Source organism: Odontesthes bonariensis, chromosome 11, assembly GCF_027942865.1.
Source record: "Odontesthes bonariensis isolate fOdoBon6 chromosome 11, fOdoBon6.hap1, whole genome shotgun sequence".
Taxonomy (NCBI): Eukaryota; Metazoa; Chordata; class Actinopteri; order Atheriniformes; family Atherinopsidae; genus Odontesthes; species Odontesthes bonariensis.
In genome coordinates this window covers 18,719,876-18,741,618 of record NC_134516.1, presented here as the reverse complement: position 1 = coordinate 18,741,618, position 21,743 = coordinate 18,719,876, and the positions used below count along the sequence as shown (strand labels likewise).

At 41.4% G+C, this 21,743-nt stretch overlaps 1 protein-coding gene across 2 annotated transcripts in view; it reads left to right on the top strand.

Annotated features, from left to right (window-relative positions):
* The window catches only part of xkr6a (XK, Kell blood group complex subunit-related family, member 6a), a 61,423-nt gene that overhangs the window by 23,910 nt on the left and 15,770 nt on the right, over positions 1 to 21,743 (top strand). The gene's annotated exons all lie outside the window — the stretch shown is intronic.

The following is a 21,743-nucleotide window of genomic DNA, read 5'->3' as shown; positions in this document are numbered from 1 at the left end:
CTGTTTTATCCCGACTGTTTCAAAACTGTTTCAACCCGACTGTTTTAAAACTGTTTCATCCCGACTGTTTTAAAACTGTTTCATCCCGACTGTTTCAAAACTGTTTCATCCCGACTGTTTCAAAACTGTTTTATCCCGACTGTTTCAAAACTGTTTCAACCCGACTGTTTTAAAACTGTTTCATCCCGACTGTTTTAAAACTGTTTCATCCCGACTGTTTCAAAACTGTTTTATCCCGACTGTTTCAAAACTGTTTCAACCCGACTGTTTTAAAACTGTTTCATCCCGACTGTTTTAAAACTGTTTCGTCCCGACTGTTTTAAAACTGTTTCGTCCCGACTGTTTCGTCTCGACTGTTTCAACCCGACTGTTTCAAAACTGTTTTATCCCGACTGTTTCATCCCGACTGTTTTAAAACTGTTTCATCCCGACTGTTTCATCCCGACTGTTTCAAAACTGTTTTATCCCGACTGTTTCAAAACTGTTTTATCCCGACTGTTTCGTCCCGACTGTTTCATCCCGACTGTTTTAAAACTGTTTTATCCCGACTGTTTCAAAACTGTTTTATCCCGACTGTTTCAAAACTGTTTCAACCCGACTGTTTTAAAACTGTTTCATCCGACTGTTTTAAAACTGTTTTATCCCGACTGTTTTAAAACTGTTTCATCCCGACTGTTTCAACCCGACTGTTTCAACCCGACTGTTTTAAAACTGTTTTATCCCGACTGTTTCATCCCGACTGTTTCATCCCGACTGTTTCAACCCGAGTGTTTCATCCCGACTGTTTCATCCCGACTGTTTCAAAACTGTTTTATCCCGACTGTTTTAAAACTGTTTCAACCCGACTGTTTTAAAACTGTTTTATCCCGACTGTTTTAAAACTGTTTCATCCCGACTGTTTCAACCCGACTGTTTCAACCCGACTGTTTTAAAACTGTTTTATCCCGACTGTTTCATCCCGACTGTTTCAACCCGACTGTTTTAAAACTGTTTTATCCCGACTGTTTCAACCCGACTGTTTCATCCGGACTGTTTCATCCCGACTGTTTCAAAACTGTTTTATCCCGACTGTTTTAAAACTGTTTCATCCCGACTGTTTTAAAACTGTTTTATCCCGACTGTTTTAAAACTGTTTCATCCCGACTGTTTTAAAACTGTTTTATCCCGACTGTTTCAACCGGACTGTTTCATCCGAACTGTTTCATCCCGACTGTTTCAAAACTGTTTTATTCCGAATGTTTTAAAACTGTTTCAACCCGACTGTTTTAAAACTGTTTTATCCCGACTGTTTCATCCCGACTGTTTTAAAACTGTTTCATCCCGACTGTTTCAACCCGACTGTTTTAAAACTGTTTTATCCCGACTGTTTCAACCGGACTGTTTCATCCCGACTGTTTCATCCCGACTGTTTCAAAACTGTTTTATCCCGACTGTTTCAACCGGACTGTTTCATCCGGACTGTTTCATCCCGACTGTTTCATCCGGACTGTTTCATCCCGACTGTTTTAAAACTGTTTTATCCCGACTGTTTCAACCGGACTGTTTCATCCGGACTGTTTCATCCCGACTGTTTCAAAACTGTTTCATCCCGACTGTTTTAAAACTGTTTCATCCCGACTGTTTTAAAACTGTTTCATCCGGACTGTTTCATCCCGACTGTTTTAAAACTGTTTTATCCCGACTGTTTCAACCGGACTGTTTCATCCGGACTGTTTCATCCCGACTGTTTCAAAACTGTTTTATCCCGACTGTTTTAAAACTGTTTCATCCCGACTGTTTTAAAACTGTTTCATCCCGACTGTTTCAACCCGACTGTTTTAAAACTGTTTTATCCCGACTGTTTCAACCGGACTGTTTCATCCGGACTGTTTCATCCCGACTGTTTCAAAACTGTTTTATTCCGAATGTTTTAAAACTGTTTCAACCCGACTGTTTTAAAACTGTTTTATCCCGACTGTTTCATCCCGACTGTTTTAAAACTGTTTCATCCCGACTGTTTCAACCCAACTGTTTTAAAACTGTTTTATCCCGACTTTTTCAACCGGACTGTTTCATCCGGACTGTTTCATCCCGACTGTTTCAAAACTGTTTTATCCCGACTGTTTCATCCGGACTGTTTCATCCGGACTGTTTCATCCCGACTGTTTTAAAACTGTTTCATCCCGACTGTTTCAACCGGACTGTTTCATCCGGACTGTTTCATCCCGACTGTTTCAAAACTGTTTCATCCCGACTGTTTTAAAACTGTTTCATCCCGACTGTTTTAAAACTGTTTCATCCCGACTGTTTCATCCCGACTGTTTCAACCCGACTGTTTTAAAACTGTTTTATCCCGACTGTTTCAACCCGACTGTTTCATCCCGACTGTTTCAACCCGACTGTTTCAACCCGACTGTTTTAAAACTGTTTTATCCCGACTGTTTCATCCCGACTGTTACAACCCGACTGTTTTAAAACTGTTTTATCCCGACTGTTTCAACCGGACTGTTTCATCCGGACTGTTTCATCCCGACTGTTTCAAAACTGTTTTATCCCGACTGTTTCATCCGGACTGTTTCATCCCGACTGTTTCATCCCGACTGTTTTAAAACTGTTTTATCCCGACTGTTTCAACCGGACTGTTTCATCCGGACTGTTTCATCCCGACTGTTTCAAAACTGTTTCATCCCGACTGTTTTAAAACTGTTTCATCCCGACTGTTTTAAAACTGTTTCATCCCGACTGTTTCATCCCGACTGTTTCAACCCGACTGTTTTAAAACTGTTTCATCCCGACTGTTTCATCCCGACTGTTTCAACCCGACTGTTTTAAAACTGTTTTATCCCGACTGTTTCAACCCGACTGTTTCATCCCGACTGTTTCATCCCGACTGTTTCATCCCGACTGTTTCAAAACTGTTTTATCCCGACTGTTTCATCCCGACTGTTTTAAAACTGTTTTATCCCGACTGTTTCAACCCGACTGTTTTAAAACTGTTTCATCCCGACTGTTTCATCCCGACTGTTTCAACCCGACTGTTTTAAAACTGTTTTATCCCGACTGTTTCATCCCGACTGTTTTAAAACTGTTTCAACCCGACTGTTTCATCCCGACTGTTTCATCCCGACTGTTTCAACCCGACTGTTTCATCCCGACTGTTTCATCCCGACTGTTTCATCCCGACTGTTTCATCCCGACTGTTTCAACCCGACTGTTTTAAAACTGTTTCATCCCGACTGTTTCATCCCGACTGTTTCAACCCGACTGTTTTAAAACTTATTTATCCCGACTGTTTCAACCCGACTGTTTCATCCCGACTGTTTCAACCCGACTGTTTCATCCCGACTGTTTCAACCCGACTGTTTCATCCCGACTGTTTCAAAACTGTTTCATCCCGACTGTTTCAACCCGACTGTTTTAAAACTGTTTTATCCCGACTGTTTCATCCCGACTGTTTTAAAACTGTTTTATCCCGACTGTTTCAACCCGACTGTTTCATCCCGACTGTTTTAAAACTGTTTTATCCCGACTGTTTCATCCCGACTGTTTTAAAACTGTTTTATCCCGACTGTTTCATCCCGACTGTTTCAACCCGACTGTTTCATCCCGACTGTTTCAAAACTGTTTTATCCCGACTGTTTCAACCCGACTGTTTCAACCCGACTGTTTCAAAACTGTTTTATCCCGACTGTTTCAACCCGACTGTTTTAAAACTGTTTTATCCCGACTGTTTCAACCCGACTGTTTCATCCCGACTGTTTCAAAACTGTTTTATCCCGACTGTTTCATCCCAACTGTTTCAACCCGACTGTTTTAAAACTGTTTCAACCCGACTGTTTCATCCCGACTGTTTCAAAACTGTTTTATCCCGACTGTTTCATCCCAACTGTTTCAACCCGACTGTTTTAAAACTGTTTTATCCCGACTGTTTCAACCCGACTGTTTCAACCCGAGTGTTTCATCCCGACTGTTTCATCCCGACTGTTTTAAAACTGTTTTATCCCGACTGTTTCATCCCAACTGTTTCAACCCGACTGTTTCAACCCGACTGTTTTAAAACTGTTTTATCCCGACTGTTTCAACCCGAGTGTTTCAACCCGACTGTTTCATCCCGACTGTTTTAAAACTGTTTTATCCCGACTGTTTCATCCCGACTGTTTTAAAACTGTTTTATCCCGACTGTTTTAAAACTGTTTTATCCCGACTGTTTCATCCCGACTGTTTTAAAACTGTTTCATCCCGACTGTTTCATCCCGACTGTTTCAACCCGACTGTTTCAAACCGACTGTTTCAACCCGACTGTTTCATCCCGACTGTTTTAAAACTGTTTCATCCCGACTGTTTCAACCCGACTGTTTCAACCCGACTGTTTTAAAACTGTTTTATCCCGACTGTTTCAACCCGACTGTTTCAAACCAACTGTTTCATCCCGACTGTTTCATCCCGACTGTTTTAAAACTGTTTCAACCCGACTGTTTCAACCCGACTGTTTTAAAACTGTTTCATCCCGACTGTTTCAACCCGACTGTTTCAAACCGACTGTTTCAACCCGACTGTTTCAAAACTGTTTTATCCCGACTGTTTTAAAACTGTTTCATCCCGACTGTTTCAACCCGACTGTTTCAAACCAACTGTTTCATCCCGACTGTTTCATCCCGACTGTTTCATCCCGACTGTTTCAAACCGACTGTTTCATCCCGACTGTTTCAACCCGACTGTTTTAAAACTGTTTTATCCCGACTGTTTCAACCGGACTGTTTCATCCGGACTGTTTCATCCCGACTGTTTCAAAACTGTTTCATCCCAACTGTTTTAAAACTGTTTCATCCCGACTGTTTTAAAACTGTTTCATCCGGACTGTTTCATCCCGACTGTTTTAAAACTGTTTTATCCCGACTGTTTCAACCGGACTGTTTCATCCGGACTGTTTCATCCCGACTGTTTCAAAACTGTTTCATCCCGACTGTTTTAAAACTGTTTCATCCCGACTGTTTTAAAACTGTTTCATCCGGACTGTTTCATCCCGACTGTTTTAAAACTGTTTTATCCCGACTGTTTCAACCGGACTGTTTCATCCGGACTGTTTCATCCCGACTGTTTCAAAACTGTTTTATCCCGACTGTTTTAAAACTGTTTCATCCCGACTGTTTTAAAACTGTTTCATCCCGACTGTTTCAACCCGACTGTTTTAAAACTGTTTTATCCCGACTGTTTCAACCGGACTGTTTCATCCGGACTGTTTCATCCCGACTGTTTCAAAACTGTTTTATTCCGAATGTTTTAAAACTGTTTCAACCCGACTGTTTTAAAACTGTTTTATCCCGACTGTTTCATCCCGACTGTTTTAAAACTGTTTCATCCCGACTGTTTCAACCCAACTGTTTTAAAACTGTTTTATCCCGACTTTTTCAACCGGACTGTTTCATCCGGACTGTTTCATCCCGACTGTTTCAAAACTGTTTTATCCCGACTGTTTCATCCGGACTGTTTCATCCGGACTGTTTCATCCCGACTGTTTTAAAACTGTTTCATCCCGACTGTTTCAACCGGACTGTTTCATCCGGACTGTTTCATCCCGACTGTTTCAAAACTGTTTCATCCCGACTGTTTTAAAACTGTTTCATCCCGACTGTTTTAAAACTGTTTCATCCCGACTGTTTCATCCCGACTGTTTCAACCCGACTGTTTTAAAACTGTTTTATCCCGACTGTTTCAACCCGACTGTTTCATCCCGACTGTTTCAACCCGACTGTTTCAACCCGACTGTTTTAAAACTGTTTTATCCCGACTGTTTCATCCCGACTGTTACAACCCGACTGTTTTAAAACTGTTTTATCCCGACTGTTTCAACCGGACTGTTTCATCCGGACTGTTTCATCCCGACTGTTTCAAAACTGTTTTATCCCGACTGTTTCATCCGGACTGTTTCATCCCGACTGTTTCATCCCGACTGTTTTAAAACTGTTTTATCCCGACTGTTTCAACCGGACTGTTTCATCCGGACTGTTTCATCCCGACTGTTTCAAAACTGTTTCATCCCGACTGTTTTAAAACTGTTTCATCCCGACTGTTTTAAAACTGTTTCATCCCGACTGTTTCATCCCGACTGTTTCAACCCGACTGTTTTAAAACTGTTTCATCCCGACTGTTTCATCCCGACTGTTTCAACCCGACTGTTTTAAAACTGTTTTATCCCGACTGTTTCAACCCGACTGTTTCATCCCGACTGTTTCATCCCGACTGTTTCAAAACTGTTTTATCCCGACTGTTTCATCCCGACTGTTTTAAAACTGTTTTATCCCGACTGTTTCAACCCGACTGTTTTAAAACTGTTTCATCCCGACTGTTTCATCCCGACTGTTTCAACCCGACTGTTTTAAAACTGTTTTATCCCGACTGTTTCATCCCGACTGTTTTAAAACTGTTTCAACCCGACTGTTTCATCCCGACTGTTTCATCCCGACTGTTTCAACCCGACTGTTTCATCCCGACTGTTTCATCCCGACTGTTTCATCCCGACTGTTTCATCCCGACTGTTTCAACCCGACTGTTTTAAAACTGTTTCATCCCGACTGTTTCATCCCGACTGTTTCAACCCGACTGTTTTAAAACTTATTTATCCCGACTGTTTCAACCCGACTGTTTCATCCCGACTGTTTCAACCCGACTGTTTCATCCCGACTGTTTCAACCCGACTGTTTCATCCCGACTGTTTCAAAACTGTTTCATCCCGACTGTTTCAACCCGACTGTTTTAAAACTGTTTTATCCCGACTGTTTCATCCCGACTGTTTTAAAACTGTTTTATCCCGACTGTTTCAACCCGACTGTTTCATCCCGACTGTTTTAAAACTGTTTTATCCCGACTGTTTCATCCCGACTGTTTTAAAACTGTTTTATCCCGACTGTTTCATCCCGACTGTTTCAACCCGACTGTTTCATCCCGACTGTTTCAAAACTGTTTTATCCCGACTGTTTCAACCCGACTGTTTCAACCCGACTGTTTCAAAACTGTTTTATCCCGACTGTTTCAACCCGACTGTTTTAAAACTGTTTTATCCCGACTGTTTCAACCCGACTGTTTCATCCCGACTGTTTCAAAACTGTTTTATCCCGACTGTTTCATCCCAACTGTTTCAACCCGACTGTTTTAAAACTGTTTCAACCCGACTGTTTCATCCCGACTGTTTCAAAACTGTTTTATCCCGACTGTTTCATCCCAACTGTTTCAACCCGACTGTTTTAAAACTGTTTTATCCCGACTGTTTCAACCCGACTGTTTCAACCCGAGTGTTTCATCCCGACTGTTTCATCCCGACTGTTTTAAAACTGTTTTATCCCGACTGTTTCATCCCAACTGTTTCAACCCGACTGTTTCAACCCGACTGTTTTAAAACTGTTTTATCCCGACTGTTTCAACCCGAGTGTTTCAACCCGACTGTTTCATCCCGACTGTTTTAAAACTGTTTTATCCCGACTGTTTCATCCCGACTGTTTTAAAACTGTTTTATCCCGACTGTTTTAAAACTGTTTTATCCCGACTGTTTCATCCCGACTGTTTTAAAACTGTTTCATCCCGACTGTTTCATCCCGACTGTTTCAACCCGACTGTTTCAAACCGACTGTTTCAACCCGACTGTTTCATCCCGACTGTTTTAAAACTGTTTCATCCCGACTGTTTCAACCCGACTGTTTCAACCCGACTGTTTTAAAACTGTTTTATCCCGACTGTTTCAACCCGACTGTTTCAAACCAACTGTTTCATCCCGACTGTTTCATCCCGACTGTTTTAAAACTGTTTCAACCCGACTGTTTCAACCCGACTGTTTTAAAACTGTTTCATCCCGACTGTTTCAACCCGACTGTTTCAAACCGACTGTTTCAACCCGACTGTTTCAAAACTGTTTTATCCCGACTGTTTTAAAACTGTTTCATCCCGACTGTTTCAACCCGACTGTTTCAAACCAACTGTTTCATCCCGACTGTTTCATCCCGACTGTTTCATCCCGACTGTTTCAAACCGACTGTTTCATCCCGACTGTTTCAACCCGACTGTTTCAAACCGACTGTTTCATCCCGACTGTTTCATCCCGACTGTTTCAACCCGACTGTTTCATCCCGACTGTTTCAACCCGACTGTTTTAAAACTGTTTTATCCCGACTGTTTCAACCCGACTGTTTTAAAACTGTTTTATCCCGACTGTTTCAACCCGACTGTTTTAAAACTGTTTCATTTCGACTGTTTCAACCCGAGTGTTTCATCCCGACTGTTTCATCCCGACTGTTTCATCCCGACTGTTTCATCCCGACTGTTTTAAAACTGTTTCATCCCGACTGTTTCAACCCGACTGTTTCAACCCGACTGTTTCATCCCGACTGTTTCAACCCGACTGTTTCATCCCGACTGTTTCAACCTGACTGTTTTAAAACTGTTTTATCCCGACTGTTTCAACCCGACTGTTTTAAAACTGTTTTATCCCGACTGTTTCAACCCGACTGTTTTAAAACTGTTTCATCCCGACTGTTTCAACCCGACTGTTTTAAAACTGTTTTATCCCGACTGTTTCAACCCGACTGTTTTAAAACTGTTTTATCCCGACTGTTTCAACCCGACTGTTTTAAAACTGTTTTATCCCGACTGTTTCAACCCGACTGTTTTAAAACTGTTTCATCCCGACTGTTTCAACCCGAGTGTTTTAAAACTGTTTCATCCCGACTGTTTCATCCCGACTGTTTCAACCCGACTGTTTTAAAACTGTTTCATCCCGACTGTTTCAACCCGACTGTTTTAAAACTGTTTCATCCCGACTGTTTCAACCCGACTGTTTTAAAACTGTTTCAACCCGACTGTTTTAAAACTGTTTCATCCCGACTGTTTCAACCCGACTGTTTTAAAACTGTTTCATCCCGACTGTTTCAAAACTGTTTTATCCCGACTGTTTCATCCCGACTGTTTCAACCCGACTGTTTCATCCCGACTGTTTCAAAACTGTTTTATCCCGACTGTTTCATCCCGACTGTTTCAACCCGACTGTTTCATCCCGACTGTTTCAAAACTGTTTCATCCCGACTGTTTCATCCCGACTGTTTCATCCCGACTGTTTCAAAACTGTTTTATCCCGACTGTTTCATCCCGACTGTTTCAACCCGACTGTTTCATCCCGACTGTTTCAAAACTGTTTTATCCCGACTGTTTCATCCCGACTGTTTCAACCCGACTGTTTCAACCCGACTGTTTCATCCCGACTGTTTCAAAACTGTTTTATCCCGACTGTTTTAAAACTGTTTCATCCCGACTGTTTCAAACCGACTGTTTCAACCCGACTGTTTCATCCCAACTGTTTTATCCCGACTGTTTCATCCCGACTGTTTCAACCCGACTGTTTCATCCCGACTGTTTCAAAACTGTTTTATCCCGACTGTTTTAAAACTGTTTCATCCCGACTGTTTCAAACCGACTGTTTCAACCCGACTGTTTCAAACCGACTGTTTCATCCCGACTGTTTCATCCCGACTGTTTTATCCCGACTGTTTCAACCCGACTGTTTTAAAACTGTTTTATCCCGACTGTTTCAACCCGACTGTTTTAAAACTGTTTCATCCCGACTGTTTCAACCCGAGTGTTTTAAAACTGTTTCATCCCGACTGTTTCATCCCGACTGTTTCAACCCGACTGTTTTAAAACTGTTTTATCCCGACTGTTTCAACCCGACTGTTTTAAAACTGTTTCATCCCGACTGTTTCAACCCGAGTGTTTTAAAACTGTTTCATCCCGACTGTTTCATCCCGACTGTTTTAAAACTGTTTCATCCCGACTGTTTCATCCCGACTGTTTTAAAACTGTTTCATCCCGACTGTTTCAAAACTGTTTTATCCCGACTGTTTCAACCCGACTGTTTTAAAACTGTTTCATGCCGACTGTTTCAACCCGACTGTTTCATCCCGACTGTTTTAAAACTGTTTTATCCCAACTGTTTTATCCCGACTGTTTCAACCCGACTGTTTCATCCCGACTGTTTTAAAACTATTTCATCCCGACTGTTTTATCCCGACTGTTTCAACCCGACTGTTTTAAAACTGTTTCATCCCGACTGTTTCAACCCGACTGTTTTATCCCGACTGTTTTAAAACTGTTTTATCCCGACTGTTTTATCCCGACTGTTTCAACCCGACTGTTTTAAAACTGTTTCATCCCGACTGTTTCAACCCGACTGTTTTATCCCGACTGTTTTAAAACTGTTTTATCCCGACTGTTTTATCCCGACTGTTTCAACCCGACTGTTTTAAAACTGTTTCATCCCGACTGTTTCAACCCGACTGTTTCAACCCGACTGTTTTATCCCGACTGTTTTAAAACTGTTTCATCCCGACTGTTTTATCCCGACTGTTTTATCCCGACTGTTTTAAAACTGTTTCATCCCGACTGTTTCAAAACTGTTTTATCCCGACTGTTTCAAAACTGTTTCAACCCGACTGTTTTAAAACTGTTTCGTCCCGACTGTTTTAAAACTGTTTCGTCCCGACTGTTTTAAAACTGTTTCGTCCCGACTGTTTCGTCTCGACTGTTTCAACCCGACTGTTTCAAAACTGTTTTATCCCGACTGTTTTATCCCGACTGTTTTAAAACTGTTTCATCCCGACTGTTTCATCCCGACTGTTTCAAAACTGTTTTATCCCGACTGTTTCAAAACTGTTTTATCCCGACTGTTTCGTCCCGACTGTTTCATCCCGACTGTTTTAAAACTGTTTTATCCCGACTGTTTCAAAACTGTTTTATCCCGACTGTTTCAAAACTGTTTCAACCCGACTGTTTTAAAACTGTTTCATCCGACTGTTTTAAAACTGTTTTATCCCGACTGTTTTAAAACTGTTTCATCCCGACTGTTTCAACCCGACTGTTTTAAAACTGTTTTATCCCGACTGTTTCATCCCGACTGTTTCATCCCGACTGTTTCAACCCGAGTGTTTCATCCCGACTGTTTCATCCCGACTGTTTCAAAACTGTTTTATCCCGACTGTTTTAAAACTGTTTCATCCCGACTGTTTCAAAACTGTTTTATCCCGACTGTTTCAAAACTGTTTCAACCCGACTGTTTTAAAACTGTTTCATCCCGACTGTTTTAAAACTGTTTCATCCCGACTGTTTCAAAACTGTTTCATCCCGACTGTTTCAAAACTGTTTTATCCCGACTGTTTCAAAACTGTTTCAACCCGACTGTTTTAAAACTGTTTCATCCCGACTGTTTTAAAACTGTTTCATCCCGACTGTTTCAAAACTGTTTTATCCCGACTGTTTCAAAACTGTTTCAACCCGACTGTTTTAAAACTGTTTCATCCCGACTGTTTTAAAACTGTTTCGTCCCGACTGTTTTAAAACTGTTTCGTCCCGACTGTTTCGTCTCGACTGTTTCAACCCGACTGTTTCAAAACTGTTTTATCCCGACTGTTTCATCCCGACTGTTTTAAAACTGTTTCATCCCGACTGTTTCATCCCGACTGTTTCAAAACTGTTTTATCCCGACTGTTTCAAAACTGTTTTATCCCGACTGTTTCGTCCCGACTGTTTCATCCCGACTGTTTTAAAACTGTTTTATCCCGACTGTTTCAAAACTGTTTTATCCCGACTGTTTCAAAACTGTTTCAACCCGACTGTTTTAAAACTGTTTCATCCGACTGTTTTAAAACTGTTTTATCCCGACTGTTTTAAAACTGTTTCATCCCGACTGTTTCAACCCGACTGTTTCAACCCGACTGTTTTAAAACTGTTTTATCCCGACTGTTTCATCCCGACTGTTTCATCCCGACTGTTTCAACCCGAGTGTTTCATCCCGACTGTTTCATCCCGACTGTTTCAAAACTGTTTTATCCCGACTGTTTTAAAACTGTTTCAACCCGACTGTTTTAAAACTGTTTTATCCCGACTGTTTTAAAACTGTTTCATCCCGACTGTTTCAACCCGACTGTTTCAACCCGACTGTTTTAAAACTGTTTTATCCCGACTGTTTCATCCCGACTGTTTCAACCCGACTGTTTCAACCCGACTGTTTTAAAACTGTTTTATCCCGACTGTTTCAACCCGACTGTTTCATTCGGACTGTTTCATCCCGACTGTTTCAAAACTGTTTTATCCCGACTGTTTTAAAACTGTTTCATCCCGACTGTTTTAAAACTGTTTTATCCCGACTGTTTTAAAACTGTTTCATCCCGACTGTTTTAAAACTGTTTTATCCCGACTGTTTCAACCGGACTGTTTCATCCGAACTGTTTCATCCCGACTGTTTCAAAACTGTTTTATTCCGAATGTTTTAAAACTGTTTCAACCCGACTGTTTTAAAACTGTTTTATCCCGACTGTTTCATCCCGACTGTTTTAAAACTGTTTCATCCCGACTGTTTCAACCCGACTGTTTTAAAACTGTTTTATCCCGACTGTTTCAACCGGACTGTTTCATCCCGACTGTTTCATCCCGACTGTTTCAAAACTGTTTTATCCCGACTGTTTCAACCGGACTGTTTCATCCGGACTGTTTCATCCCGACTGTTTTAAAACTGTTTTATCCCGACTGTTTCAACCGGACTGTTTCATCCGGACTGTTTCATCCCGACTGTTTCAAAACTGTTTCATCCCGACTGTTTTAAAACTGTTTCATCCCACTGTTTTAAAACTGTTTCATCCGGACTGTTTCATCCCGACTGTTTTAAAACTGTTTTATCCCGACTGTTTCAACCGGACTGTTTCATCCGGACTGTTTCATCCCGACTGTTTCAAAACTGTTTTATCCCGACTGTTTTAAAACTGTTTCATCCCGACTGTTTTAAAACTGTTTCATCCCGACTGTTTCAACCCGACTGTTTTAAAACTGTTTTATCCCGACTGTTTCAACCGGACTGTTTCATCCGGACTGTTTCATCCCGACTGTTTCAAAACTGTTTTATTCCGAATGTTTTAAAACTGTTTCAACCCGACTGTTTCATCCCGACTGTTTTAAAACTGTTTCATCCCGACTGTTTCAACCCAACTGTTTTAAAACTGTTTTATCCCGACTGTTTCAACCCGACTGTTTTAAAACTGTTTCATCCCGACTGTTTCAACCCGACTGTTTTAAAACTGTTTTATCCCGACTGTTTCAACCCGACTGTTTTAAAACTGTTTTATCCCGACTGTTTCAACCCGACTGTTTTAAAACTGTTTTATCCCGACTGTTTCAACCCGACTGTTTTAAAACTGTTTCATCCCGACTGTTTCAACCCGAGTGTTTTAAAACTGTTTCATCCCGACTGTTTCATCCCGACTGTTTCAACCCGACTGTTTTAAAACTGTTTCATCCCGACTGTTTCAACCCGACTGTTTTAAAACTGTTTCATCCCGACTGTTTCAACCCGACTGTTTTAAAACTGTTTCAACCCGACTGTTTTAAAACTGTTTCATCCCGACTGTTTCAACCCGACTGTTTTAAAACTGTTTCATCCCGACTGTTTCAAAACTGTTTTATCCCGACTGTTTCATCCCGACTGTTTCAACCCGACTGTTTCATCCCGACTGTTTCAAAACTGTTTTATCCCGACTGTTTCATCCCGACTGTTTCAACCCGACTGTTTCATCCCGACTGTTTCAAAACTGTTTCATCCCGACTGTTTCATCCCGACTGTTTCATCCCGACTGTTTCAAAACTGTTTTATCCCGACTGTTTCATCCCGACTGTTTCAACCCGACTGTTTCATCCCGACTGTTTCAAAACTGTTTTATCCCGACTGTTTCATCCCGACTGTTTCAACCCGACTGTTTCAACCCGACTGTTTCATCCCGACTGTTTCAAAACTGTTTTATCCCGACTGTTTTAAAACTGTTTCATCCCGACTGTTTCAAACCGACTGTTTCAACCCGACTGTTTCATCCCAACTGTTTTATCCCGACTGTTTCATCCCGACTGTTTCAACCCGACTGTTTCATCCCGACTGTTTCAAAACTGTTTTATCCCGACTGTTTTAAAACTGTTTCATCCCGACTGTTTCAAACCGACTGTTTCAACCCGACTGTTTCAAACCGACTGTTTCATCCCGACTGTTTCATCCCGACTGTTTTATCCCGACTGTTTCAACCCGACTGTTTTAAAACTGTTTTATCCCGACTGTTTCAACCCGACTGTTTTAAAACTGTTTCATCCCGACTGTTTCAACCCGAGTGTTTTAAAACTGTTTCATCCCGACTGTTTCATCCCGACTGTTTCAACCCGACTGTTTTAAAACTGTTTTATCCCGACTGTTTCAACCCGACTGTTTTAAAACTGTTTCATCCCGACTGTTTCAACCCGAGTGTTTTAAAACTGTTTCATCCCGACTGTTTCATCCCGACTGTTTTAAAACTGTTTCATCCCGACTGTTTCATCCCGACTGTTTTAAAACTGTTTCATCCCGACTGTTTCAAAACTGTTTTATCCCGACTGTTTCAACCCGACTGTTTTAAAACTGTTTCATGCCGACTGTTTCAACCCGACTGTTTCATCCCGACTGTTTTAAAACTGTTTTATCCCAACTGTTTTATCCCGACTGTTTCAACCCGACTGTTTCATCCCGACTGTTTTAAAACTATTTCATCCCGACTGTTTTATCCCGACTGTTTCAACCCGACTGTTTTAAAACTGTTTCATCCCGACTGTTTCAACCCGACTGTTTTATCCCGACTGTTTTAAAACTGTTTTATCCCGACTGTTTTATCCCGACTGTTTCAACCCGACTGTTTTAAAACTGTTTCATCCCGACTGTTTCAACCCGACTGTTTTATCCCGACTGTTTTAAAACTGTTTTATCCCGACTGTTTTATCCCGACTGTTTCAACCCGACTGTTTTAAAACTGTTTCATCCCGACTGTTTCAACCCGACTGTTTCAACCCGACTGTTTTATCCCGACTGTTTTAAAACTGTTTCATCCCGACTGTTTTATCCCGACTGTTTTATCCCGACTGTTTTAAAACTGTTTCATCCCGACTGTTTCAAAACTGTTTTATCCCGACTGTTTCAAAACTGTTTCAACCCGACTGTTTTAAAACTGTTTCGTCCCGACTGTTTTAAAACTGTTTCGTCCCGACTGTTTTAAAACTGTTTCGTCCCGACTGTTTCGTCTCGACTGTTTCAACCCGACTGTTTCAAAACTGTTTTATCCCGACTGTTTTATCCCGACTGTTTTAAAACTGTTTCATCCCGACTGTTTCATCCCGACTGTTTCAAAACTGTTTTATCCCGACTGTTTCAAAACTGTTTTATCCCGACTGTTTCGTCCCGACTGTTTCATCCCGACTGTTTTAAAACTGTTTTATCCCGACTGTTTCAAAACTGTTTTATCCCGACTGTTTCAAAACTGTTTCAACCCGACTGTTTTAAAACTGTTTCATCCGACTGTTTTAAAACTGTTTTATCCCGACTGTTTTAAAACTGTTTCATCCCGACTGTTTCAACCCGACTGTTTTAAAACTGTTTTATCCCGAGTGTTTCATCCCGACTGTTTCATCCCGACTGTTTCAAAACTGTTTTATCCCGACTGTTTTAAAACTGTTTCATCCCGACTGTTTCAAAACTGTTTTATCCCGACTGTTTCAAAACTGTTTCAACCCGACTGTTTTAAAACTGTTTCATCCCGACTGTTTTAAAACTGTTTCATCCCGACTGTTTCAAAACTGTTTCATCCCGACTGTTTCAAAACTGTTTTATCCCGACTGTTTCAAAACTGTTTCAACCCGACTGTTTTAAAACTGTTTCATCCCGACTGTTTTAAAACTGTTTCATCCCGACTGTTTCAAAACTGTTTTATCCCGACTGTTTCAAAACTGTTTCAACCCGACTGTTTTAAAACTGTTTCATCCCGACTGTTTTAAAACTGTTTCGTCCCGACTGTTTTAAAACTGTTTCGTCCCGACTGTTTCGTCTCGACTGTTTCAACCCGACTGTTTCAAAACTGTTTTATCCCGACTGTTTCATCCCGACTGTTTTAAAACTGTTTCATCCCGACTGTTTCATCCCGACTGTTTCAAAACTGTTTTATCCCGACTGTTTCAAAACTGTTTTATCCCGACTGTTTCGTCCCGACTGTTTCATCCCGACTGTTTTAAAACTGTTTTATCCCGACTGTTTCAAAACTGTTTTATCCCGACTGTTTCAAAACTGTTTCAACCCGACTGTTTTAAAACTGTTTCATCCGACTGTTTTAAAACTGTTTTATCCCGACTGTTTTAAAACTGTTTCATCCCGACTGTTTCAACCCGACTGTTTCAACCCGACTGTTTTAAAACTGTTTTATCCCGACTGTTTCATCCCGACTGTTTCATCCCGACTGTTTCAACCCGAGTGTTTCATCCCGACTGTTTCATCCCGACTGTTTCAAAACTGTTTTATCCCGACTGTTTTAAAACTGTTTCAACCCGACTGTTTTAAAACTGTTTTATCCCGACTGTTTTAAAACTGTTTCATCCCGACTGTTTCAACCCGACTGTTTCAACCCGACTGTTTTAAAACTGTTTTATCCCGACTGTTTCATCCCGACTGTTTCAACCCGACTGTTTCAACCCGACTGTTTTAAAACTGTTTTATCCCGACTGTTTCAACCCGACTGTTTCATCCGGACTGTTTCATCCCGACTGTTTCAAAACTGTTTTATCCCGACTGTTTTAAAACTGTTTCATCCCGACTGTTTTAAAACTGTTTTATCCCGACTGTTTTAAAACTGTTTCATCCCGACTGTTTTAAAACTGTTTTATCCCGACTGTTTCAACCGGACTGTTTCATCCGAACTGTTTCATCCCGACTGTTTCAAAACTGTTTTATTCCGAATGTTTTAAAACTGTTTCAACCCGACTGTTTTAAAACTGTTTTATCCCGACTGTTTCATCCCGACTGTTTTAAAACTGTTTCATCCCGACTGTTTCAACCCGACTGTTTTAAAACTGTTTTATCCCGACTGTTTCAACCGGACTGTTTCATCCCGACTGTTTCATCCCGACTGTTTCAAAACTGTTTTATCCCGACTGTTTCAACCGGACTGTTTCATCCGGACTGTTTCATCCCGACTGTTTTAAAACTGTTTTATCCCGACTGTTTCAACCGGACTGTTTCATCCGGACTGTTTCATCCCGACTGTTTCAAAACTGTTTCATCCCGACTGTTTTAAAACTGTTTCATCCCGACTGTTTTAAAACTGTTTCATCCGGACTGTTTCATCCCGACTGTTTTAAAACTGTTTTATCCCGACTGTTTCAACCGGACTGTTTCATCCGGACTGTTTCATCCCGACTGTTTCAAAACTGTTTTATCCCGACTGTTTTAAAACTGTTTCATCCCGACTGTTTTAAAACTGTTTCATCCCGACTGTTTCAACCCGACTGTTTTAAAACTGTTTTATCCCGACTGTTTCAACCGGACTGTTTCATCCGGACTGTTTCATCCCGACTGTTTCAAAACTGTTTTATTCCGAATGTTTTAAAACTGTTTCAACCCGACTGTTTCATCCCGACTGTTTTAAAACTGTTTCATCCCGACTGTTTCAACCCAACTGTTTTAAAACTGTTTTATCCCGACTGTTTCAACCCAACTGTTTTAAAACTGTTTCATCCCGACTGTTTCAACCCGACTGTTTTAAAACTGTTTTATCCCGACTGTTTCATCCCGACTGTTTTAAAACTGTTTCAACCCGACTGTTTCATCCCGACTGTTTCATCCCGACTGTTTCAACCCGAGTGTTTCATCCCGACTGTTTCATCCCGACTGTTTCATCCCGACTGTTTCATCCCGACTGTTTCATCCCGACTGTTTCAACCCGACTGTTTTAAAACTGTTTCATCCCGACTGTTTCATCCCGACTGTTTCAACCCGACTGTTTTAAAACTTATTTATCCCGACTGTTTCAACCCGACTGTTTCATCCCGACTGTTTCAACCCGACTGTTTCATCCCGACTGTTTCAACCCGACTGTTTCATCCCGACTGTTTCAAAACTGTTTCATCCCGACTGTTTCAACCCGACTGTTTTAAAACTGTTTTATCCCGACTGTTTCAACCCGACTGTTTCATCCCGACTGTTTTAAAACTGTTTTATCCCGACTGTTTCATCCCGACTGTTTTAAAACTGTTTTATCCCGACTGTTTCATCCCGACTGTTTCAACCCGACTGTTTCATCCCGACTGTTTCAAAACTGTTTTATCCCGACTGTTTCAACCCGACTGTTTCAACCCGACTGTTTCAAAACTGTTTTATCCCGACTGTTTCAACCCGACTGTTTTAAAACTGTTTTATCCCGACTGTTTCAACCCGACTGTTTCATCCCGACTGTTTCAAAACTGTTTTATCCCGACTGTTTCATCCCAACTGTTTCAACCCGACTGTTTTAAAACTGTTTCAACCCGACTGTTTCATCCCGACTGTTTCAAAACTGTTTTATCCCGACTGTTTCATCCCAACTGTTTCAACCCGACTGTTTTAAAACTGTTTTATCCCGACTGTTTCAACCCGACTGTTTCAACCCGAGTGTTTCATCCCGACTGTTTCATCCCGACTGTTTTAAAACTGTTTTATCCCGACTGTTTCATCCCAACTGTTTCAACCCGACTGTTTCAACCCGACTGTTTTAAAACTGTTTTATCCCGACTGTTTCAACCCGAGTGTTTCAACCCGACTGTTTCATCCCGACTGTTTTAAAACTGTTTTATCCCGACTGTTTCATCCCGACTGTTTTAAAACTGTTTTATCCCGACTGTTTTAAAACTGTTTTATCCCGACTGTTTCATCCCGACTGTTTTAAAACTGTTTCATCCCGACTGTTTCATCCCGACTGTTTCAACCCGACTGTTTCAAACCGACTGTTTCAACCCGACTGTTTCATCCCGACTGTTTTAAAACTGTTTCATCCCGACTGTTTCAACCCGACTGTTTCAACCCGACTGTTTTAAAACTGTTTTATCCCGACTGTTTCAACCCGACTGTTTCAAACCAACTGTTTCATCCCGACTGTTTCATCCCGACTGTTTTAAAACTGTTTCAACCCGACTGTTTCAACCCGACTGTTTTAAAACTGTTTCATCCCGACTGTTTCAACCCGACTGTTTCAAACCGACTGTTTCAACCCGACTGTTTCATCCCGACTGTTTCAAAACTGTTTTATCCCGACTGTTTTAAAACTGTTTCATCCCGACTGTTTCAACCCGACTGTTTCAAACCAACTGTTTCATCCCGACTGTTTCATCCCGACTGTTTCATCCCGACTGTTTCAAACCGACTGTTTCATCCCGACTGTTTCAACCCGACTGTTTCAAACCGACTGTTTCATCCCGACTGTTTCATCCCGACTGTTTCAACCCGACTGTTTCATCCCGACTGTTTCAACCCGACTGTTTTAAAACTGTTTTATCCCGACTGTTTCAACCCGACTGTTTTAAAACTGTTTTATCCCGACTGTTTCAACCCGACTGTTTTAAAACTGTTTCATTTCGACTGTTTCAACCCGAGTGTTTCATCCCGACTGTTTCATCCCGACTGTTTCAACCCGACTGTTTCATCCCGACTGTTTTAAAACTGTTTCATCCCGACTGTTTCAACCCGACTGTTTCAACCCGACTGTTTCATCCCGACTGTTTCAACCCGACTGTTTCATCCCGACTGTTTCAACCTGACTGTTTTAAAACTGTTTTATCCCGACTGTTTCAACCCGACTGTTTTAAAACTGTTTTATCCCGACTGTTTCAACCCGACTGTTTTAAAACTGTTTCATCCCGACTGTTTCAACCCGACTGTTTTAAAACTGTTTTATCCCGACTGTTTCAACCCGACTGTTTTAAAACTGTTTTATCCCGACTGTTTCAACCCGACTGTTTTAAAACTGTTTTATCCCGACTGTTTCAACCCGACTGTTTTAAAACTGTTTCATCCCGACTGTTTCAACCCGAGTGTTTTAAAACTGTTTCATCCCGACTGTTTCATCCCGACTGTTTCAACCCGACTGTTTTAAAACTGTTTCATCCCGACTGTTTCAACCCGACTGTTTTAAAACTGTTTCATCCCGACTGTTTCAACCCGACTGTTTTAAAACTGTTTCAACCCGACTGTTTTAAAACTGTTTCATCCCGACTGTTTCAACCCGACTGTTTTAAAACTGTTTCATCCCGACTGTTTCAAAACTGTTTTATCCCGACTGTTTCATCCCGACTGTTTCAACCCGACTGTTTCATCCCGACTGTTTCAAAACTGTTTTATCCCGACTGTTTCATCCCGACTGTTTCAACCCGACTGTTTCATCCCGACTGTTTCAAAACTGTTTCATCCCGACTGTTTCATCCCGACTGTTTCATCCCGACTGTTTCAAAACTGTTTTATCCCGACTGTTTCATCCCGACTGTTTCAACCCGACTGTTTCATCCCGACTGTTTCAAAACTGTTTTATCCCGACTGTTTCATCCCGACTGTTTCAACCCGACTGTTTCAACCCGACTGTTTCATCCCGACTGTTTCAAAACTGTTTTATCCCGACTGTTTTAAAACTGTTTCATCCCGACTGTTTCAAACCGACTGTTTCAACCCGACTGTTTCATCCCAACTGTTTTATCCCGACTGTTTCATCCCGACTGTTTCAACCCGACTGTTTCATCCCGACTGTTTCAAAACTGTTTTATCCCGACTGTTTTAAAACTGTTTCATCCCGACTGTTTCAAACCGACTGTTTCAACCCGACTGTTTCAAACCGACTGTTTCATCCCGACTGTTTCATCCCGACTGTTTTATCCCGACTGTTTCAACCCGACTGTTTTAAAACTGTTTTATCCCGACTGTTTCAACCCGACTGTTTTAAAACTGTTTCATCCCGACTGTTTCAACCCGAGTGTTTTAAAACTGTTTCATCCCGACTGTTTCATCCCGACTGTTTCAACCCGACTGTTTTAAAACTGTTTTATCCCGACTGTTTCAACCCGACTGTTTTAAAACTGTTTCATCCCGACTGTTTCAACCCGAGTGTTTTAAAACTGTTTCATCCCGACTGTTTCATCCCGACTGTTTTAAAACTGTTTCATCCCGACTGTTTCATCCCGACTGTTTTAAAACTGTTTCATCCCGACTGTTTCAAAACTGTTTTATCCCGACTGTTTCAACCCGACTGTTTTAAAACTGTTTCATGCCGACTGTTTCAACCCGACTGTTTCATCCCGACTGTTTTAAAACTGTTTTATCCCAACTGTTTTATCCCGACTGTTTCAACCCGACTGTTTCATCCCGACTGTTTTAAAACTATTTCATCCCGACTGTTTTATCCCGACTGTTTCAACCCGACTGTTTTAAAACTGTTTCATCCCGACTGTTTCAACCCGACTGTTTTATCCCGACTGTTTTAAAACTGTTTTATCCCGACTGTTTTATCCCGACTGTTTCAACCCGACTGTTTTAAAACTGTTTCATCCCGACTGTTTCAACCCGACTGTTTTATCCCGACTGTTTTAAAACTGTTTTATCCCGACTGTTTTATCCCGACTGTTTCAACCCGACTGTTTTAAAACTGTTTCATCCCGACTGTTTCAACCCGACTGTTTCAACCCGACTGTTTTATCCCGACTGTTTTAAAACTGTTTCATCCCGACTGTTTTATCCCGACTGTTTTATCCCGACTGTTTTAAAACTGTTTTATCCCGACTGTTTCATCCCGACTGTTTCAACCCGACTGTTTTATCCCGACTGTTTTAAAACTGTTTCATCCCGACTGTTTTATCCCGACTGTTTCAACCCGACTGTTTTAAAACTA